The following is a 21231-nucleotide window of genomic DNA, read 5'->3' on the forward strand; positions in this document are numbered from 1 at the left end:
AAACTTAAATGTATATTTCTAGGAGCTTTAAGAGAGTGTAATTCACAAGTGTCAAGGAGCTTCAATAGAAATAAAGATAGAGGTTGAGATAGACAAGTTAAAGACAGACATAATGATAGATACAGATACAGGTAGAGAGGAAGACAGAAATAGAAATAGAGACAGAGAGAGAGAGAAAGAGAGAGGAAGAGAGAGAGAGAGAGAGAGAGAGAGAGAGAGAGAGAGAGAGAGAGAGAGAGAAATTCCAGATACATCAGGGAGATGGGGAAATTCCCATTAAGGTAAAATGGTTGCCAACATAGAGAGTCAGGCAATAATGTCCACCTAGGAAAAAGGCTAGGAAGAAGTGAATCCAACATATAGTGTGTTCCTGCTATTCTGATTCCTGGATCCTAAGGTGGTTAAATCTGTTTATAGATTTCTGAGGAGTCTTTGTACTTAATTCACAGGCAAGCTTTGTGCAAGGCCTGCACTAATTTACATTCTCACCAACAGTGTGCCAAGCTATCCTTTTCTCTGCATCTGCAAAAGAAACAGGTTCTTTTGTCTTTTGGATAACAGTCATTCTGACTGAAGTCAAATGAATGGATTAGGGATTATGAGCAATTTATCCTATGCCTTGTGGGCAATTATGTCTTAGGTTCACAATTTTTTATGCACATTATTTGCTCATTTTTTTTATGCTGTTGAGTTGTTTGAGTTACTTATGTATTGTAAATCTTTACTGTTATCTGAAGTACAGTGATACAATAATTTCTTCCATACAGTAGGATGTTTTACTTTCCTGTGCTATGTGTGAGCACCTTACTTTGATACAACTCCAGGCTGTGTTTTTCATGTTCTTTACTGTGCTTTTGCAGTCTCTTTGGGATCATTGTTGTCCGCAGTGATGCCATGGAGCTTCTTCCTTTTGATTTCTTCTGGTATTTTTTATGGTTAGGTGTCTGACATTAGAGTATGGTCAGAAATAATCAACACCCCTGTCCCTCCCCACACACACGCTTTTTTTTTTTTTTTTTTTTTTTTTTTTTTGGATGGTGTTTTGCTTTTTTCATCCAGGCAGGAGTGCAGAGGTGCAATCTCAACTCACTGCAGCCTCGGCCTTTTGGGTTCAAGCTATTCTCCTGCCACAGAATTCTGATTAACAGAGATTCCAAGTGCATGTGCCACCAAAAATTTCTAATTTTTGCATTTTTTTACAGACAGCATTTCATCATTTTAGCCAGGCTGGTCTTAAAGTCCTGATCCACCCTCTTCTGCCTCCCAAAGTGCTAAGATTACAGTAATGAACCCCTGTGCTCAACCTATTAGATTTAGTTGAAGATATGAATTGGAATGCTTTAAACGTTATGCTTTTTGGAAAGTTAAGAGTTCTGGAGCCCCCAGGAAAGAATGTGTGCTAAGCAAGGTGTGGATTATTCATTCAGCGTCTTTGAAAAGAGGGTCTTTGCAGATATATTTAAGGGAAGGATACTGACTTGAGATCATGCTTAATTGTTCATACTGGCTGTAAATCCAATACGAATAATGCTGGTGAAAGCATAGCAGTCAGGATGGCCAGAGGTCACCTTTGACGCCATCTTGGTTTTGGTGGGTTTTGATGGGCTTTCTTACTGTAACCTGTTTTATCAGCAAGGTCTTTATGGCCTGTATCTTTTTATCTTTTTTGAGAGGGAGTTTCTCTGTGTTTCCCAGGCTGGAGTTCAGTGGCGTGATCTCAGCTCACTGCAACCTCCACCCCTTGTGTTCAAGCGATTCCCCTGCCTCAGCCTCCTATGTAGCTGGGATTACAGACACCCACCACCATGACCGGATAATTCTTTTTTATATTTCATAGAGACAGAGTTTCACCATGTTGGCTGGGAGGGTCTCAATCTGCTGACCTGGTGATCCATCCGCCTCAGCCTCCCAGTGTATTGGGATTACAGGCATGAGCCACCACACCCGGCTATGACCTGTATCTTCTACCAACTTCCTAGCTCACTTGTGAGTGAGAATGTCTTCACCATGTGGAATGAGGTGTCAGCCTCATTTTACCAAGATCCTTGCTTCCTTGACTCACATTCTAGGGCAGAGAGAGGTGGTCTTGCTCAGGGCACAGCTGCACCAAAAGGCTGACACTGACAATTGGGGGTCTCGCTAGGTGTGCACAAGAAGGGGACAGCCATGCAGAGCTCTTCAGGGAAAGCATGCCCAGCTCAGAAAGATGGAGTTGCCATGCTTACAGCACTTCTGACAACACCCAAAGGCTTCAATTCATCTTGGGGAGACACCCACAGTACAATCTCTGAGCTGGAGAAACCCTGTTTCTCAACCTTATAAGATGAGGTTGATACCTTTCCAAACTGGCAGCACAGATGGACATTTCTCCTGAGAATGTTCAGGGAAACCAGTCTCTGCCACCTACTGTCTTCTAGTGACCCCCAAATTTCTCTTGAAAGAATCAGTATGTCAGCATGTCCAGGTTGCCTATTCTTTAAATCTCTTATTTTGTTTGTTTGTTTTGAGATGGAGTCTGGCTCTGTTGCCCAGGCTAGTGTGCAAGGGCGTGATCTCTGCTCACTGCAACCTTCACCTTCCAGGTTCAAATAATTCTCCTGCCTCAGCCTCCCGAATAGCTGGGACAACAGGTGCCTGCCACTACACCCAGCTTTTTGTATGTTTAGGAGAATCGGGGTTCCACCATATTGGCCAGGCTGGTCTCAAACTCCTGACCTGGCACTTCGCCTACCTCAGCCTCCCAAAGTTCTGGGATTACAGGCATGAGCCACCACGCCTGACCTAAATCTCTACTTTAACGTTTAATTCCTCATAATTCCAGTAAACAACCTTCTCCACCAGTTCTAATCAGTAGTTCACATCTGCTTGCCGCTCCCCAGCTCCATCCCTACTCATCCCAGTCACCTGATCACAGGTGGCTGCCTGCTCTGACTGGCCCTCAAGCATCCTTCCCTCCAAAACACCCACCCTGCCACCCCGCTCAGACCCCTGCCCTCTTTAAAATAGCCAATCAGGATTAATCTGGCTTGTGTTGTCTACCCCTAGCCAATAGGGGAAGGACACTGCAGTAGGGATGACCCCTATCAGGCATAAGTACCCCTTTTTCCCCCTTTTCCAAGAGTGGGACGACCATTGCCCCACCTTTGAGCCACACCCTTCTCAGGAAGTAAACTGTCTTCCTGAGAGGAAGTATCTTCACGTGCTATTTCTTTTGTGTCATCGACATTTTACTTGTAACACACTGCAACATCTGCAAGTTTCAGAGTTTCTTCACCCTTAGCATTTTTGCCAATCATATTGGTGCGAAAACAGTGCCTCTCGGCAGTCTTGATGTGCTCATCGGGTAATGCACCTAAAAATGTTGACAGTAGCTCTGCTCCAAAATATCACATAGAAATATTCCTATTTGTGGCTTGGCCCAGTGGTTCATGCCTGTCATCCCAGCACTTTGGGGGTCTGAGGTGAGAGGGTGGACTGAGTTCAGGAGGTCGAAAGCAGCCTGACCAATATGGAGAAATCCTGTCTCTATTAAAAATACAAAAAAAAAAAAAGAAAAAAAAAGAAAAGAAAAAGAAAAAAGCAAAATAGAAATCAGCTGGGCATGTTTGTGGGTGCCTGTAATCCAAGCTACTTGGGAAGCTGAGGTGGGAGAATCACTTCAACCCAGCAGGTGGAGGTTGCGGTGAGCCGAGATCGCACTACTTTACACCAGCCTGGGCAAAACAGCAAAACTCCATCTCATGAAAGAAAAAGAAAGAAAGAGGGAGAGAGAGAGAGAGAGAGAGAGAGAGAGAGAGAGAGAGAGAGAGAGAGAGAAAGAAAGAAAGAAAGAAAATTTTTATTTCCGTTTTCTGTTTCCACTAGGAAAATATCTAATGGCCATAGACGGAAAGATGCATCCATATCTTCTGGAATATTCTCCCGCTGGGATATGAGGGACTTATCAAAATCAAGAGACTGCAGAAACACAGGATGTACAAATCTTTGAAATGATTCAAAGATTTACTTTTGTTTCTCTTTCAGTCTGAAATACTGTTGTCCAAAAATTACACAGAGCATGATATACCCTTTGTCGTAGAGTTAGGGACATTTAAAACAGAGAAATGCACTAAGGTGATGTAGCAATGGAAACCGAAAAATGAAGAAAATGGAATCCAAGCAAGATCACCTTAGGTGGCGGGGAGTGGTACAGAGGGCTGGATGGGGTGGGAGAAACCACAGGTTTACGTTACTGTTAAAGTCTCGATTTATATATTGGTGATGGATGGACAGGTCGTCTTAGTGTTCAAAATGAAGAGGCTGGAAACCATCATTCTGAGCAAAATTGATACAGGGACAGACAACCGACCAGACACTACCTATTCTCACTCATAAGTGGGTGTTGAACAGTGAGAACACATGGACACAGGAATAGGAACATCACACACCGGGGCCTGTGGGGGTAGGGAGCTAGGAGATTCATAGAAGGGGTGGGGGTATTGGGGACAGATAACATTAGAAGAAGTATCTAATGTGTATGATGGGGAGATGGATGTAGCAAACCACTTTGGCACATGGATACTTACGTAACAAACCTGCAGATGCTGGAGAGGATGTGGAGAAAAAGGAATGCTTTCACCCTGTTGGTGGGAGTGTAAATTAGTTCAATCATTGTGGAAGACCGTGTGGCAATTCCTCAAGGATTTAGAAACACACAAACACAGGGAGGTGAACATCGCACACCAGGGCCTGTCGAGGGCTGAGGTGCTCGGGGAGGAATATCGGGAGTGGCAGTATCGGGGAGGGATAGCATTAGGAGAAATACCTGACACGGCAATGGATGCAGCAAACCACCGCCATGGCACGTGTGTTCCTACATAGCAATCCTGAACAATCTGCACAGGTACCCCAGAACTTAAGGTACAGTTGTAAAAAAAAAGAAAGAAAAAAAGTGTAACTACCTCACCTTAAGATTCCACGAGAAAAGCTGGTAAGCTCCAAACCACTTACTCCCCAAGGTGAATCGGGGTGTACAGATGCATTCCTAAGCTCTGCACACTGGTGACACAGAGGTATGGAGGCAGGAAATTCTTTCTCCTGGCTCACTATGCATTCAGTCTTTAACGTCCCCTGGCTGTGGTACCTGTCGGTAATTAACTCCAGGCTGGAAAATGATTTCTGGAGGAATGTGTTTGTTTTTGCAGCCAAAGACTAATTAGCCCTGGCCACCTGCCTTTCCCAAACATCACTGCAAGGTTGTGTTGGAGTTTTCCACTGGTGACAGCAGGCCATTTCTGTTGAGTTTCTCCCTGCTGTGACCTTTCTGTAGCTGCCCTAATAATCATAGTCATAATCAGTCATAATCATACTAAACCAGGAACTGGGTGGCTGAAAAAAATCCAGGTTTATGCTCTCGAGTTCTTAAGACTAGAAGTCTGAAATTCAGGTGACTCGGGGCTGTTCTGTGTCTGGAGGCTCTAGCGGAGGGTCCTTCTTGCCTCTACAGATGCTGGTGGCTCCAGCACCCCTGGGCCTGTGGCTGTATCCCTCCAGTCTCTGCCTCCGAATCCACCTGGCCTTCTCTGTCTGTGTGTCTGGTCTCCCGTCTCTTAGAAAAACACCTGTGCTTGCATTTAGGAACCACCCTACTACAGGATGATCTCCTCTGAAGATCCTTAGCTAATTACATGTGCAAAGCTATTTATTTCCAAACAAGGCCCTGTTCACAGGTTTGTGGCATCTGGATTTGAATATAAATTTCTGAGGGTACACAGTTGAGTGCATTCCAGTTGTTTCAAGTTCCCTCCAGAGACTCTACAGGAGGATCCTTCCTGCCTCTCTGGCTTCTGGGAGCCCCAGCATCACTGGGCTTGTGGCCGCATCACTCCAGTCTCTGCTCACCTCTACACGTGGCCTTCTTCTGTGTCTGTGTCTCCTTTTGTGTCTCTTAGAAGGACACATTTCATCACACGTAAACCTCATCTAATCCAGGGTGATCTCATCTCAAGACCCTCAACTTCATGACGTCTAAGATTCTATTCACAAGTCTAGGGGTGAGGACATAAACTTATCTTTTGGGGATCAGCATTCAATCCATTGTAATTGTGTTTGGTTGCTTCTGGAGCCTCTACGGGAGGATGCTTCCTGCCTCCCCCAGTTCCCGGGAGCTTCAGGTGTCCTGGACTTGTGGCGGCATCACACCAATCACTGCCTCAGTCTCAATGCAACCTCCTTCTCTGTGTCTGTGTTTCCTCTTCTGGCCTTTAGAAGCACACCTCTCATTGGATTTAAGACCCACTGAGATAACTCAGGATGACATCATTGTGAGATCTCTACCTTGGTGGCATCTGCAAAGGTTATTTTTCCACAGAGGCCCTCAGTCAAAGGTACCAGCGGTCAGGATGTGAATGTCCTCTTTTTAGGGGGACACCATCTATTCCACTGCACCATCCTAGAAACTTCCCGTAAGCCCGTCTCGGTCTTTCAAGATGTCGAGGACACGAATCTCAGCCGGGAACCCAGGAAATAAACAAGCCCTGAGCTGCAATTCCAATGCAAGGTCAGTTGAGGCCATGAGCAGTGGCTCTCACCTGTAATCCTGCCACCTGGGGAGGCTGAGGAGGGTGGATCAACTGAGGTTGGCAGTTTAGACCAGCCTGGCCAACATGGGAAAAACTTTCTCTACTCAAAGTGCAGAAAAAAAATAGAAAAATAAATAAAAAATAAATAAACAAAACATATGTGAGTGTGGTGGTTCACGCTTGCAATCTCAGCACTTTGGGAAGTCAAGGTGGGTGGATTGCCTGAAGTCAGAAATTCGAGATCAGCCTGGACAAAATGCTGAAACTCTGTCTCTACTAAAAATAAAAGGAAAAAAAAAAAAAAAAAAGCTGAGCATGACTGTGTACTCCTGTAATATCAGCTACCCAGGAGGCTGAAGGGAACTGAAGATGGAAGGCAGAGATGGCAGTGAGCTGAGATCAGGGCACTTCCCTCCAGCCTGGGTGACAGTGTGTGACTTGGTCACGAAAACAAAACCAAACCAAACCAAAACAAAACAAAACAAAGCAAAAATATACATTCCTCCAGAGGATGTCAGAAGAACATGGCACCTATCCCAATGTTTAGCCACACACCCAGCATAGTGACTGAGGATTGGACTACTGAGAGATCAGGCTAATAGTGACCCGAGTCAGACAGCTGAGAGATCAGGCTCATACTGACCAGGGATCAAATAGGTGAGAGATCAGCCTCATATCCACCAGCAATCAGACAGCTCAGAGATCATAGATCAGACAGCTCAGAGATCATAGATCAGACAGCTCGGAGATCAGGCTCATAGTGACCAGGGATCAGACAGGTGAGAGATCAGGCTCATAGCCACCAGGCATCAGACAGCTGGGAGACCAGAGATCAGACAGCTGGGAGTTCAGCCTCATAGTGTCCTGGTATCAGACAGGTGAGAGATCAGACTCATAACAATCAGGCATCAGACAGCTCAGAGATCAGGCTCACAGAGACCAGGGATCAGATAGGTGGGATGTCAGGCTCATAGAGACCAGGGATTGAGACAGCTGGGAGATCAGACACATAGCAACCAGCAGTTAGGCAGCTCAGAGATCAGGCTGATTGCAACCAGGGATCAGATATTTCAAAGATCAGGTTCATAGTGACCAGGGAGGCGGGTGTGAGGTCAGGAAGTCGAGTCCAGCCTGGTCAACATGGTGAAACCTCATCTCTACTAAACAATACAAAAATTAGCCAGGTATGGTGCTTGGCACCTGCAATTCCAGCTCTTCAGGAGGCAGAGGCGGGAGAATTACTGGAACCCGGAGTCAGACATTGCACTGAGCTGAGATTGCACCACTGCACTCCAGCCTGGGTGACAGAGCAAGACTGCATCTCAAAACAGCACAAACAAACTTAAAGACATTGGCAGTGTTGGCTGTTTCTGAAGACTCTAGGGGAGGGTTCTCATTATATCTCCCAACTTGTAGTGGTTACTGCAAATATTTGGTACTGTCTGGTTTCTAACCTCATCACTGCAATCTCCGCCCCTCTCTTCACATAGTCATCTCTTTGTGTATCTGTGTGTTTGACACCTGTTTCTATAACAAGCCTGGAGCTACTGTATCAGAGTCCACATTCATATCTTCACTTTTTTTTTTTTTTTTTTTTTTTTTTTTTTTTTTTTTTTTTTTTTGAGACAGAGTCTGGCTCTACTGCATAGGCTGGAGTACAATGGAATGATCTTAGCTCACTGCCAATTCCACTTCACGTATTCAAGTGATTATCCTTCCTCAGCCTCCCAAGAAGCTGGGATTACATGTGCGTGCCACCAAGCCCAGATAATTTTTAAGTTTTTTGTATTTTTAGTACAGACAGGACTTCCCCCATGTTGGCCAGGCTAGTCTCTAACTGCCAACCTCAGGTGATCCTCCTGCCTCAGCCACCCAAAGTGCTGGGATGACAGGTGTGAACCACCGCACCTCTCCGTCTCTCATTTGCAGGACTCTCATAGTGCCGTGATGACCCCATTCTTTTTAAATAATTTATTTACTTTTTGAGACAGAGTCTTGCTCTGTTGCCCAGGCTGGAGTGCAGTGGTGCGATCTCAGCTCACTGCAAACCTTGAACTGCCTCAGCCTCCCGAGTAACAGCAATTACAGTCACCCACAGCCATGCCTGACTAATTTTTTTTTTTTAATTTTTATTTTTAGGTGAGACAGGTTTCCCATGTTGGCCAGGCTGGTCTCGAACTCCTGACCTCAAATGATCCACCCTCCTCCATCTCCCAATATGCTGGGATGAGAGGCCTGAGGCACCACAACTGGCTGACCCTGTTCTTTACGAGATGCTGTGAGCAGAACGAACAGATTTTTGGAAGATGCACGGTTTTTGTAAAGCTCACTCAGACAGACCTTCTCCCAGCCTCGTGCATGGCCAATATCATCCAGGAATGATGAAAATTTAAAGAGGAAGGAAGAAACATCTCTTCTCCACAACAGATGTTGGCAGGTGCTGTATGTATGGCAGGGTCAGGAGTTCGGCTGTGGGGATATTACCTGTTTATGCCTCTCTCAGGTGTGGGAGGTGGAAAGTGAGTCAGGAGGAGGCCTGGCAATGATGGCCTTTGCCAGGTATAAACACCAGCTTGACCGTGGAGAACCCCCACCCCAGTGACACTGAAGGCACTAAGAAGTAGAGACACAGATACGTCAGCAAAATGAGTCTATTCAGGGTTCCAGCAGCCTTCTGAGCTGAGAGCCTCAGGGGCAGATGGCATTCCGGGCTGAGGGCCTCTAGAAGACTCTGACCCATGCGTTTATTCTCTCTGAGAATGTGATGCTTATTAACAAACTGGTGTTTGGTATTTCCTCATCACACAAGAACAGACCAGGTAGGCAGCTGGTGCCCACTTACCACTGACCACAAACTAAAAACTTTTCTCCCCAAGGGGCCACAGGGACAGCGTCAGATGTCCTGTGCTTAAATAATTATTTTAACTCCTGTATGATATGTGTATATTGTCCTGCCACTTGGGAATGCCCCCTGTAGTTTCCTAGTTGGTGAGGAGGCAGCTAGGTTTTCCTTGACAGAGTTCTTCCTGGGAAACAATATATTCTATCAAACACTCAGCAAGCAATTCTTAGCAGCAGGGACATCTCCTAACACAGGGCTGTCAAAGAACACAGCCAAAGATGGGCTGGTGTCTCCTTGGATCTCTGCCTGAGAGTCAGCTGAGAAAATGCACAGAGCAAAATGTGGGATGATGGTGGTATTTGTCCCTTGGGATGCTCATAAGAGACTGTCACCCACAGGGGGCTTTCAATAAGACCTTTCCCTCTCACTCTTTCAGAGAACAGAAGCCTCAAATGAAGATGCTGGCAGGGCTGGTTCCTCTGAGTGTGTCTGTGTCCTCACCTCCTTTTCTTAGGAGATGTCTTACTCCATTTGAGGCTGCTATCACATAACACTATGGTCTGGGTGGCTTATAAACAACACACATTGATTCTCTCACAGCCCTGGCAGCTAGAGTCCTGAGATCAAGATGTGGGCAGGTCTGGCTCCACCTGATGCCTCTCTCCTGGGCTTGTAGACACCATCTTCTCCCTGTGTCCTCAGAGGATCATACCTCTGTGAGTGCCTGTGCCCTCATCTCCTCTTCTTATAAGAACTTCAATCCTATTTGATCAGGGTTCACCCTAAGGATATCATGTTGAGCTTACCAATTAGCCCTGCAAAGATGCTGTTCCAAATAAGGTAACATTCACTGGAATCTGGGCATCACATTGTTTTTGGGAGACACAATTCAGCTCACCATCTTATTTGGAAACCACCATTCTGCAAATTCCATGGCCATTTTGTCAGCCTGGTTGGTTTTCTCTGGCTTTCTTGCTTTTCACCTTGTGACTGATCTTTTTCAATTACAGGCCATCGACTCTCCTTAAAGAGAGCATCCATTTGGCTAAACTGGACACCTAATGCATCCACCTGGTATCAGCTGGGTAACAAAATCCATCCTTTCTTGGAATTCCGGCGATATTTTTATTGTCAAAAGTGAATTGCATAAAAACAAGTGCAGATGATTGTAGATGTGTGATGTTACTTCTGAGGCCTCTGTTCTGTTCCATTTGTCTATTTGACGGTTTTGGCACCAGTACCATGCTGATTTGATTACTGTAGCATTGTAGTATAAATTGAAGTCAGGCAGTGTGACATCCCCCAGCTTTGTTTTTTTATTGCTTAGTGCTGTCTTGATTATGTGGGCTTTGTTTTGTTTCCATATGAAGTTCTGTGGCTGTTTACAGTAAGAAAGACTAGGAACCCATCCAATTTCCCATCAGTGATTATCTGGATAAAGAAAATGTGTCTCATACATATCAGTGAATACTATGCAGCCATAAAAAAGGATGAGTAGTACATGTCGTTCGCAGGGACATGGATGAAACTGGAAACCATCATTCTCAGCAAACTGACACAGGAAGAGAAAACCAAAAACAGCATATTCTCACTCATAAGAGGGAGTTGAACAATGAGAACATATGGACACAGGAAGGGGAACAACACACACTGGGACCAGTCGAAGTTTGGGAGCTAGGGGAGTGATGGCAGGGTGTGGTTGGGCTAGGGGAGGCATAGCATTAGGAGAAATAACTAATGTAGATGATGGGATGATGAATGCAGCAAAGTACCATGCCAAGTGTATACATATGTAACAAACCTGCATGATCTGCACACGTACCCCAGATCTTAAAGTATATTAATAATAAAAAACATACAAAAAGACCCATGTGGGGTGTTCCCTGTGGCACCCATTTATAGAAACTTTGGGATTTTTCTTATAATGCATTTTTTCCCTGAATGTTTTTCTTCAGCTTCTCTGAGTTCCGGGGACACAGCCCTATCTCTACTATTCCGAGTGAGAGACTGATTTCAACCCAAATGGGGTTAATAGGGTACCCAACAAGTCAACTCAGCATGCACCCTGTTTTACTCCCTGTAACCTGATGTTTCTCTTCTGGCGAGATGGATGCTCTTCATATGAGCTTTCAAAATGACAGATAACCATTGCCAGTTAATGAGCACTATTAGTAGATACATAGCTGTAATTCCATCCCCAGAGTAATTTCTTTTCCAATAATGCAATTTGCAAATGTGAGTGATTCAGTAGCTTCCATCTCTGTGGATTGCTAGCTCAGCTTTGCCTCGTCCTCTCTCCGATGATTCGGGGTGGTTGGAGGCAGCGTGGCTCCCTCCAGAGCTGGAACTCGCCAGAGCCAGTATTTGCTTGTCTTCCTGGATTCTGAGTACATCTTGGACAGTGGAAACCTTCTGGAATGATCTTGCCTTCCCACAAGAGATTGACATCCCTGGCCATGCAGACATGCCTTCTCCAGACAGGACAAACCGGCTTGCTCTCCCTAAATTCCTTCTTTTGGATATCATCAGTTCACAGAAGCACCAGGAGCATTGTAGGACTATTTAACAAGCACATTAAAAAGAAATAAGAAAGGTGTGTGTAGGATGGATGTGCTGGTTCACACTTGTCGTCCCAGCAATTTGGAAGGCTGAGGTGGGTGGATCACCTGAGGTCAGGAGTTCAAGACCAGCCTGGGCAACATGGGGAAACCCTGTCTTTATGAATACAAAAAATAGGCTGGGTGTGGTGGCTCATGACTATAATCTCAGCACTTTGGGAGGCCAAGGTGGGGAGATAACCAGAGGTTAGGAGTTGAAGACCAGTCTGGGGAACATTGTCAAACCCTGTATCTAATAAAAATACACAAAATAGTCTGGGTGAGGTGGCTCATGCCTATAATCCTGGCATTTTCGGAGGCCAAAGTGGGCGGATCCCCTGAGGTCAGGGGTTCGAGACTAGCCTGCCCAACATGGTGAAACCTCGTCTCTAATAGGATACCAAAAAAAAAAAAAAAAAAAAAAAAAAAAAAAAAAAAAAAAAAAAAAAAGTAGCCAGGCAATGTAGCAGGTATTTATAGTTACCTGGGAGGCTGAGACAGAAAAATAGTTTGAACTTGAACCCTGGAAGTGAAGTTTGCCGTGAGCTGAGATCACACCACTGTACACCAGCCTGGGTGGCAAACTGACACCCTGTCTCAATTTTTAAAGACAGAAAGAAAGAAAAGAAAAGAATAGAAAAAGAAAAGAAAAGAAATGTATCGTAAGGAAAAGACATAGATGTTATACACACCATGGAATAGTATGCAGTCCTGAAAAAGAAGAAAATAATGCCGTTTGCAAGTTGGATGGAGCTGGAGAGGAAACTGCACTATGAGTACAAAACGGCACACAGAATGAAATAATAGACAGTGGAGTCTCAGAAGTTGGGAGGATAGAAGTGGGGTGGGAGATGAAAAATTAGCTCTGAGATTCACCGTACCCTACCCAGTTAACAGGTGCACTAGACCAGGCTTGGTGGCTTACATCTGTAATCCCAGGTACTTGGCAGGCTGAGGTGGGAGAGTCGCTTGAACCCGGGAGGTGGAGATTGTGGTGAGCAGAGATCACACCATTGCACTGCAGCCTGGGTGACAGAGCAGGACTCTGTCTCAGAAGCAAACAAACCAACAAAAACAGGTGGACAAAAGCCTAGACTTTACCAATCGAATGTGCAACCAAAAAGCATTTGCACTGCTGCAGTAATAAGCTGCCAGCTTATGAAACCTTAAGGAACCATTCCCCATGTTGTGTTTGTTCAGTTAGCTTTTGGGAACAATGAGTCCGTTCCACCTCCTTTTCTTTCTTTCATATTAGATTTTATTTTATTTTATTTTATTTTATTTTATTTTATTTTATTTTATTTTATTTTATTTTTTTGAGACAGAGTCCTGCTCTGTCACCCAGGCTGCAGTGCAATGGTGTGATCTCGGCTCACCACCATCTACACCTCCTGGGTTCAAGCGATTCTCCTGCCTCAGCCTCTGGAGTAACTGGGATGACAGGGGTTCACCACCGCGCATGGCCAATGTGTGTAGTTTTAGTAGAGATTGGGTTTCGCCATGTTGTCCAGGCTGCTCTGGAACTCCTGACCTCAAGTTATCTGCCCACCTCAGCCTCCCAAAGTGCTGGGATTACAGGCATAAGCCACTGTGCCCAGCCTCCGGTATATCTTTATGTGAAGTATAAAAACAGATGAATAAACTCACTAATCATTAGGAAAAGGTTAATGAGCTCTGGGCACCCTGGCTTACACCTGTAATCACAGCACTCTAGGTGGCGAGGGCAAGCAAATCACAAGGTCAGAAGTTCCCAACCAGCTTGACAAAGATGGTGAAACCCCATCCCTACTACAAATTCAGAAACTAACTGGGCATGGGGACACGAACCTGTATTCCAAGCTACTCAGCAGGCAGAGGAATGGCTGGAATCTGGGAGGCGGAAGTTGCAGGCAGCCAAGATCGTGCCACTATACTCCAGACTGCAGACAGAATGAGACTCAGTCTCATAAAAAATAAAACTAAAAAAGCAAATGAAAGGCACATTGGTTACGGTCATATTTTGCCACTGTAAACAGCATGGTGATAGTCGTAGGAGAGCAGCTGTGCTTTTGAAAAAACTTTTGAGAAGAGAGTGAAAATGATGCCATGTGGTGGCAGATGACCAAAAAGGTTGAAGAACAATTCAGCTTGGGATTCAGCTCTGTGTCTTTGAGTCTTATAAGCTAGCATAAAACCTGCCCAGGGAGAAGTCTAGTAGCAGGGGCACTTTTGAGAGTCCCACAAGAGCATGGCATACAGACAGATTGTGGGAAGTAGAAAACTTCCTTTCTAGAGTTCCTTTCTTCTTAAAGAACAAGGGTGCTTATAACTTCGTGAAGCCCTATCCTATATTCCTGTTAGACATGGTGTGTTTACAAGCACATGCTACAGTCTATGGTCTTGTACTTTAACCAAGGTGTCTGTGCTGGACTTGGACACAGGCATGTCCCAGCTCTACATTGCTTTCAGCTGTTCAGAAAAGTTTTTACTTGTTAGCCAATTGTGTTCTATTTTAGATGGTGAGGTCTGGCTCCAGCCAAGGGTGATCAGACACAATCAGCAAGGATGAGCCCACATGCTTCAGGGATAAATGTGTGTGTTTTCCTTTGTTCATTGTACTGTCCTGGCACAATGGCTAGTGAGGGTCCAATTCTCGAAGCCCAGGAAGCAAATTCCATTGCTGAAAGATCATTTGTCTCAGTTCTGATTTCTCTTTCCAACACCGAGCATCAATTTCCAACACAGATGTTCTCCTTCTCACAAACTGATGTCCCAAAGAGTGGTTGGGAGCCGCTGGGATAACTGAGTCATGGTGCTCTTCCTCCTGGGGTCCACCCAGGAAGTCAGTCTGGACAGAGCAGTGTGGTGATACCAGAAGGGAATCCCACCTAACAGCACTCTGGAAGGCAGCTTACGACACCCTCTGCTTTCAAAGCCTCCAGCTCAAGTCAGAAATGCTGCCTTTTCTCAAAGATTGGAAAGCCATGTGTTTATTGGAGCATGTCTAAGCACATATCCATCCCTCCCTTTCCTGAAGTGAGGATGACCCAGATCGAAATGGGAAATGAGGCAGATATCAGCTGCGAGGAGCCAACATTGGTAACCCCGTTTCTGTGTGTATCCGTCTAAGGGGGTGCCAGCCTGTGCCTGGCTGCTACTTATTAACATGGGTTTCCACGTGCTTGGGTAGAGAGACTGTCCCCAAGCCTCTCAGGCTGTCCCCCAATTTCCTTGGTAACTAACTCCAAATACACCAAAGCTGGGCTCTGCTCCTCCATCCCTGCTGTTGGAGGGCTGGACACAGGCTGGCCAAGTGACCAGCTCCTCACCTCACCTGTGCACTCCTGGGCCATGGGGGAGGGTTTTGATCACCAGAGGCATCTGTCCCACAAAGACTCTTCATGCCATGATCACAGGGCCTTGCTAAACCCTGGGGATGACATAGCCCCAGATCTGCCAGAGAGTATCTCATTCTTATCTCCAAAATCTACAGCGTGGAAGAAACTATGGATCTAGGTATTGATTCCTTCTTGGTTTATCTGATTCGTTGTTTTATATTATTATTATATTTTGAAAAGAAACTATGGATGTATTTGTTCTTTCATTCTTATTTTATTTATTTAATTTTATCCATTTTTTTGAGAAGAAATGAAGGATCTGTGTATGGATTCTTTCTCCCCTCATTTAATTAATTAATGTTATTTATATTTGAGAAGAAATGATGGATCTGTGTATGGATTCATTCTTACTTTAATTAAATTACTTTTATTTACTTTTTGAAAAGAAACTATGGATCTATGGATTGATTATTCTTGTTTTATTTAATTTAATTTTTTTTTGAGAAGATACTATGAAATTTGGTGCTGATTAATTCTTGTTTTACTTAATTAATCAGTTTTATGTTTTTGAGAAGAAATGTTGGGCCCATGTGTGGACTCATTCTTAGTTTAACTAATTGTATTTTCCTTTTGAAAAGAAACTACACATCTATGTATTTATTCATTCTTCTTTTATTTAATTAATTAATTTTATTTTTTTAGGAGAAGTTATAGATCTAAGTGCTGATTCATTCTTGTTTTATGAAATTAATTTTATTTGTCTTTTGAGAAGAAACTATGGATCTAGGTAGAGATTAATTCTCACTTCATTTAATTAATTTATTTTATTTACTTTTTTGAGAAGATACGATGCATCTAGGGGAGGAAGAGCAGGGGGTTTTGGGGTTTAGGGGAAGAATAGGAGTGGGGCCTAGGGGAAGGGTAGCAGGGGGTTAGGGGCTAGGGCAGGAATACCAGGGGGTGGGGAGCTAGGGGAGGAATAGCAGGGCTGAGGGGCTAGGAGAGAGACAGCAGTGGATGGGGGCTAGTGAATAAATAGCATGGTGTGGGGTCTAGGGGAGGGCTAGTAGTGGGTGGGGGCTAGGGAAGGAATAGCAGGAGTTAGGTGCTTGTGTAGGGAGAGCAGGGGCTGGAGGGCTAGGGGAAGGATAGCAGGGGTGATAGCATAGGAAATAGAGAGCAGGGGGTGGGGGTGAGGGGAAGAATAGCAGGGGGTTAGGGGCTTGTGTAGGGATAGCAGGTGCTGGAGGGCTATGGGAAGGATAACATGGTGTTGGGGATCTAGGGGAAAGTAGCAGCGGGTGGGGGACTGTTGGAGTGACAGCAGGGGTTGGGGGCTAGGGGAGGAATAGCAGAGGTTTAGGCACTAGGGGAGAAATAGCAGCAGGTGAAGGGCTAGGGAAGGTATAGCATGAAGAGAACTCCCTAATGTAGATGATGGGGTGAAGAATGCAGCAAACCACCAAGGCACATGTACACCTGTGTAATAAACCTGCACCTTCTGCCCATGTACTTTAGAAGTTTAATAATAATAATAATTTTTTAAAAAGCTGGAGGTTCTTTCACCTGAGCATTAGGCACCCACTTCAGATTTGAGGCCTCTTGGGAACCTGCTTTCTTTTCTATTTATTTATTTATTTTTCTTTTGAGATGGAGTCTTGTTATGTTGCCCAGGGTGGAATGCAGTGGCACCATCTCGACTCACTGCAACCTCCACCTCCCGGGTTCAAGCGATTCTCCTGCCTCAGCCTCATGAGTAGCTGAGGCTACAGGCACCTGACAGCACACCCAGCTAATGTTTTATACTCTTAGTAGAGACAGGGTTTCACCACATTGGCCTGGCTGGTCTCAAATTGTGGACCTTAACTGATCCACCAACCTCAGCCTCACAAAGTGCTGGGATTACAGGAATGAGCCACTGGGTAGAGCCCGGAAAACTTTTCAAGAAGAGAATCAGTTAAAATGGTGCATGTGACATTATATGTACTTGGACAAAATCAATAAGAACGGTACAGGAAATGACAGAATCCTTCAGAAAGTGACCTTGAGTTCAAGACTTTATACAAGAGAATGGGAGACTCTCAAGCTATCCAGTTAGAAAAGCTTCACCAGGCGTGGTGGCTCCTGCCTGTAACCCCAGCACTTTAGGGGGCCAAGGCCAGTGGATCACATGTGGTCAGAAGATTGAGAGTAGGTTGGCCACCATGGTAAAATCCATGCATACTAATAAATACACAAATTAGACAGGAGTAGCGTGGCGATGGTACCCGTAATTTCAGCTACTCAGGAAGCTGAGGCAGAAGAGTCACTTGAGCCTGGGAGACGGAGGTTGCCAAGAGCTGAGATTGTGCCACTGAATTACAGGTTGGGCAACAAGAGCAAAACTCTGTCTCCAAAACTCATAACCATTACATTAAATTTCCGGCCCAGAAATTTGTACTTAATGTGGACAGAGTTTCTGTTTGAGAAGATGGAAACATTCTGGAAGCAGATGGTGATGATGGTTGTATAATTATTTGACTGTACTTATTACCAGTGAATTGGACTCTGTGAAAAGGCTGAAAGGATAGACGTCATATTATGTGTGTTCTACTGCAATGATAAAAAAAAATAATAATATTGCTGTTAATAGGAAAAGAAGCTTTCTTTTTTGGAAAAGGATAGCATTTAGCAGGCAACAATGAACCCTGCCCAACAATAAATATAAAAATATATATATTTGACATAGAGTCTTACTCTGTCGCATAGGCTGGAGTACAATGACAGGATCTCAGCTCACTGCAACTCTGCTTCCCCAGTTAAAGCAGTTCTCCTGCTTCAGCCTGCAATGTAGCTGGGATTACAGGCACCCACCACTAAGGCCAGTTAATTTTTGTATTTTTAGTACAGACGAGGTTTCACCGTGTTGATCAACCAGGTCTCAAACTCCTGACCTCAGGTGTGCTTTGAGACCTGGAGTGCTCACCTAACATTTTATCTGTTCCATCGCTGAGGGCCTAATTCCCTTGGGTGGTACTGCACTGGATTGAGCCACAGGCCCTGGCTTATGATCTGGGCAACTGGGGAAATAGTTTGGGACAGGTCAGGCCGTGGTTCAAAGCCAATTCTCCAGAGGTCTGGGAATAATCAGCTAGGTCCTCTCCCAGGATCCCCACAATGGCGCCACCTCAGCAATCCTGCCTTAACCTGGGCAGTCATGGTGTGTCAACCAGCTGAAGAAGTTCAGGTAGGCAGTATTCTGCCTACAGCTCGGGGCTTCACCTTCATGATCCCAGGACCACAGAACTGCAGTGAGATGAGAAATGGTGTATCCTGGAGAAAGAGGAGTCAGGAAGGCACAAGCCAGGTATATCCTTCCACATACCACCTCCTATACCATGCTGGGAGGCACTCCTTACTGAAAATGTAACAGGATAATCGTTAATGATCACTTCACTGTGGAAGTAAAAGTGACCCATTACTGGAGATGTCTGAGTTCCTCAGCCTGCATGGCTGAGGAGAAAGAGGACAGACTCAAAGTGACCAATCATCTAGTTGGATTGAAGTGGCCTGGTAGCTGGGGTGGCGCATGTGTTTCCCCTGCCCAGCTCTCCCCTGAGTTATGCTGGGGCCTCAAGGGGGGACCCAACCTTGACCCAGACTCATGAGCCCTCACGAACACCCAGTCCCCATTGCCTGACCTGCAAATCCGTCACGTAGCTAAGCAAGACTTCATCATGTTTTCTGATGCTGGGTGACATCTGGGTGTACTGTACAATCTGCCTCAGGTTAAGGAGATTCCATATGATTGGCTGGGCGAGCCACAAAACACCCTGCAAGTTTGCAAGAACACCCAAGAGTGTAGGACAGGGCTATGCTCAGACCTCGGACATGGAACCCTTTCTTGCCAGGCATCACAAATGGGCCGTTGCAAGGATACTGCTCTGGTCCACAATCCCCCGGCTCCGTGTACTAGTCACCCTCTCCTACCTCCAGGCTGAACACAATGCCCTCCTCCCACCTCCCACAGACACCTGCCTCTGCTGCTCAACACACGCCAGGGCAGCCTACACCGTGCGGACCAGTCCTTGAAAAACCCATGGGCCTCGCCTTGCTGAGCATCCTTTGCTAAAACTTCGTGGACCCAGGGATCCTGGGAAGCCCCACCAGACTGCCGTCCCACGCATGCACCTTGGGGAACTGGGCCCCAGCGGGATCAGCTATGTCCAGCAGCTCGGAAGACACAGGACAGGCCCTGGACCTGCGAAGCCCTGACGGCAGTGGTACATGCCGCTGTTGCCCGCTGGCGGGAACTTCTGGGTCGGCAATGCAGTGTCTTGGGTGTGCACAGCACAGCGTGTACACAGTCCATACACGGGTGACCCTGGCGGCTGGCCTCCGGTGTGCCTAGAACCCAGCACGAGAGGAATGCTCCTGGGAGTCCAGCATCCTTAGGGAGGAAGCATGGCACTCGGGGTCTGTATTCGCCTAGACTTGTCAAGAGTGCAGACAAAGTCCACCCCAGCAAGGTTCCAGGCAGCTTTCCTCCCACGCACCTGCCCCGCCCCACTTCCCCCAAGCCTCCTCCGCTGCCGCCCTTGCCGCAGCAGCCAGCGCTGGTCCCTCTCCCTCTCCTCTGGATCTGCAACATTCAGGACCATCTGCTTGGCCTGCCTAAGGAAGTGAGACGTTTCATGTGTTCGCTGTGGGTCAATGGCCTGCCACAGTCATGATGGCCGTTAGGCCGTCAGAATTCCACGCCCACAATTCCAAAGGACTGGCTGCCCGCCTGGCCTGCGCGTTAACCCAGAGCCACTGGGCGGAAACTCGACCAGCTCGTCACCCATGGCTCGCCCGATGAGGGTGGAGCTGCAACACACCCGGATGCGGCCACGCCCCTCCGCCCTGGAAGACCGCCACCCACCGTCGCACTGATTGGCTGCCCACAGAGGGTGTTTCGGCTACTTCCGTAAGCTGCGTCGGGGGGCGGGGTGATCTTTCTTTCCCGCCCAGTCCGTTTCTGGACTTCTCGGTTGGCAGCATGGGCTAGAGGCTTCCAAAGCCAGGTGCAAGCAGCCTGAGGGCCCGGTGACCCAGAGGCTGTTTGTCCTGCTGAGAAGCACCTGTAATTTCTGTTTCTCTGCTCAGGTCGGTCTCACCAGGCGTTCCGACATTGTCAATGAAAGGGGCTGGGGTTTTCAGTGTGCGGGCGTTGAATTATGGGAGGAGACGGTAGAGCGGGGTCGTCCTTAGCGCCCGTGAGAAACTCGGGTTTGTTAAACTCACGGATGTTTCTTGAGGATTCTTCCTTTTGCTGTTGGACGTGTCCGATGTGGGGGCAGCTTGTGGGAGAGGGACCTCGGGCGCCATTGTTTTCCTGTGCACGTTTTATTGAAACGGTTTTTCTCTGTCAGTGTGGTCATAACTCAAATACACAGGCAGTGTACTTACGCAGTGTGACCAGGGAAACAAAAAAAGGTTGTAATTTTAGTTAGCACGTTTCAAATGTCTGATTTTCTTGACAGGACGTAGCATGCTAAGGTTGGCATAAATTGCGTGACTTTCGGGTTTGTAGAAGTCTGGAAGCATGAATAATCAGTTTAAATTTGCCTCTTTTAAACCTGTAATTGTCTCCCTCCTTCCGTGACAGTATTTGAAAGACGTTTCCTGTATCTCTGGTACCGTCGATAATTTAAATGGAAGAGGTGTTTGCAATGCAGATCAATGGCGGTAGATAGGCAAAAACGGAAGCAAATAGATGCGCTTAAGGTTTTGTATTGACCTGGCAAACTGACGTACTCCTGTAATCCCAACATCTTCGGAAGTGAAGGTGTAAGAATGACTTGAGGTCAGGAGTTGGAGGCTAGCCTGAGTAACATAATGGGGGTCGTTTAATCTGTTGCCATTCTGGCACCAGGGACCGGTTTAGAGGAAGG

General features: G+C 46.1%; 1 protein-coding gene across 1 annotated transcript in view; it reads right to left on the reverse strand.

Annotated features, from left to right (window-relative positions):
- LOC141582964 (uncharacterized) overlaps positions 1-21231 on the reverse strand; it is an 815156-nt gene that overhangs the window by 344203 nt on the left and 449722 nt on the right. The window lies entirely within an intron of this gene.

The sequence above is a fragment of the Saimiri boliviensis genome, chromosome Y (genome assembly GCF_048565385.1).
Source record: "Saimiri boliviensis isolate mSaiBol1 chromosome Y, mSaiBol1.pri, whole genome shotgun sequence".
In the NCBI taxonomy this organism is placed as follows: domain Eukaryota; kingdom Metazoa; phylum Chordata; class Mammalia; order Primates; family Cebidae; genus Saimiri; species Saimiri boliviensis.